Genomic DNA, 2,500 nt, shown 5'->3' on the forward strand with positions numbered 1-2,500 from the left:
AGCCTACTGTTATTCCTTCATGCTGTTTTGCTTATTTCGTTCACACTTGTAGTCCTAAAGCGAAACAGGGAAGCAGCCAGGGCGAGTTTTTAGCCAGAATGTCGTCGTGAAATTAAAGTTCCACCTTCATGCTGCCGTTACGACACCCTTCATTACAATGCTGTTTATGGCCGTTTGACTCAGTTTTAAATGTCATCACCGTTTCAAATTGTATGCATACAAACTCCGTATCATGTCGATATCCATTCCTGACTTAAACAGTGGATACATAATTAACTATCATCACTTATAAGTAGGCGGGTGGATTTGGGGAACGGGCGGAGGCGACTTGGCTATAGCTTGTTACGCACGCAGTGAAGCACTGGGCGCGCTCTGTTTCGAGTTCTTTGCATGGTCCGTAATTATAGGCTACCAAACGGAAAAAAAATATCCACATAGAAGAAATCAAGTCTTCAGTTTCAATAATCCACGTTACTGCCTTCCGTGGCACAAAGAAAGTCTCTCGCGGCCAAAAGTGACTGAGCTCACCTGATGCTTCTGATATGAGTTTACATTTTATTGACATGAAATTTAAACTTTGCAATGATTCACGGTGTAATCCAAAAAGTCAGAGAATGCGCGCACCCACCACTAAAGGGAAAATGTCCCCAACACTGTTTGATGATTCATGGTGGAGCGAACAGTGTTGCCGACTTGTAATTACTTTCCTCATACGCCGATGTAACCATCTGCGCGAGAATGATGGAATGCTTCGTTTGCACACCTGTTGCTGTTTCTTGGCTCGCAGTGGCTGTGTCGAAGACAAAGTTTGAATTCTTTGCCGTCTACAAACGCTAGAAATAGGCTACTCTTCTCGGTAAACCTACACAAATTAAAGATGGGCTGATGGTAGTTTCTCTCGTAACAGAGTATCCATAGATGATTTGACGACCTGTTTAAAAGGGCCAGCAGTCTCTGCAAGTCCGAATGAATGTTACCAGATTTTTTGCCAGAAGCGACTGCCGTTCTGACTGCTTTAACGTTCTGGGGTTATAAATGCGAAATGATAACTGACGTGATGGACATCTAGGAACCGAAATGTGGAACCGACAGCCAAGGCACGTTTCGATGCCAAGTAGAACCTTAGCCTTTCATTCAATTCCATTAAGGAACCGAATTTCGGTACCCAGTCCTACACACACACAATTACTCTTCAGCAGACACACACACACACACACACACACACACACACACACACACACACACACACACACACACACACACACACACACACACACACACACACACACACACACACACACACACACACACACACACACACAATTACTCTTCAGCAGATACACAAAGGCTCTATTCTCCAGGGATGAGCATGACCTCTGGACCTATTGTAATCACAAATCACTGCGTTACCTAGTGCAGTGTTTCCCAACCAGGGGTACATGTACCACTAGGGGTATGCGAGCACACTGCAGGGGGTACTTGGAAAGATGCAATTTTAACAAATGTATGGAGCTTAGTTACATTGAAATAGAGAAAGCTATATAGAATATGACTTACGGGGTACTCATGGCACAACAAACAGCCTTAGGGGGTACACAAGACAAAAAAGGTTGGGAAACACTGACCTAGTGGTGCAGTGGGAATTGTTAAAGGTTATTAACATCATCAAATAATTAGGCAACTTATCATGTCAAACCCCCCAACTGTCCTTAATCTACCGTCATTGCTTCTCCGTTTTCATCTGTTTGGTCAATCACCTGCAATACTGCTATGTGATCATTCCTTTTTGTATTCAAACATGGGCAGAAGATTTTTTTTTAAATCTCACTTGAGGAGAAGTGGGTGGACTGCGTACCCCCGCGCCCGTACCGCGCCCACTACCCCCCTGCCGTTACCTCTGTGTGACTGTGTGGTGCATTCGCAAAGTCTCAACTTCGGCTTTTTTCGCACACCTCAGCTGGCAGGTGCGTCGGAGATGGCACCATGGGTCACTCAGCAATAGTTTAAAGAAACTCCCGCACACTGACCATTACCGAAACGTCGTTTATTAAAGAAAGAACAGCTAAATGGTCAGTGTGCGGGAGTTTCTGTGAATTATTGCATTCGCAAAGTCTGTAATCAACTGCATTAACTGGCAATAGAAACGTTTGGTAAGCTAGTTAGTATGGAGGCACCTGGTAACAATACAATCACTTGGCAGTGTTGACATATTTCACATTTATATATTAGAATTTAAACGGTTGGCATAAGAACAGCACTGCATCCACTTAATTAGAAACACATGAGATATGCCACTAATAGTCATGGATGCCAGGTCCATAGAAAACAACTTTTAGTTGCGTTTTATTTTCGCATGGCAGGATAACGTTCATGAAGGCTGTTGAGGTCGAAACGTTATCCTGCCATGAAAAAATGAAACACAACTAAAAGGATTCTAAGTGTGCAGACTTCTCACTCTGAGAACTATTACTTGACAAAATTGCAGACATGGCACATTCGC

At 43.5% G+C, this 2,500-nt stretch overlaps 1 protein-coding gene across 1 annotated transcript in view; it reads right to left on the reverse strand.

The window, feature by feature from the left end:
- e2f4 (E2F transcription factor 4) overlaps positions 1–2,500 on the reverse strand; it is a 26,062-nt gene that overhangs the window by 5,591 nt on the left and 17,971 nt on the right. The gene's annotated exons all lie outside the window — the stretch shown is intronic.

Source organism: Engraulis encrasicolus, unplaced genomic scaffold (assembly GCF_034702125.1).
Source record: "Engraulis encrasicolus isolate BLACKSEA-1 unplaced genomic scaffold, IST_EnEncr_1.0 scaffold_45_np1212, whole genome shotgun sequence".
NCBI lineage: Eukaryota > Metazoa > Chordata > Actinopteri > Clupeiformes > Engraulidae > Engraulis > Engraulis encrasicolus.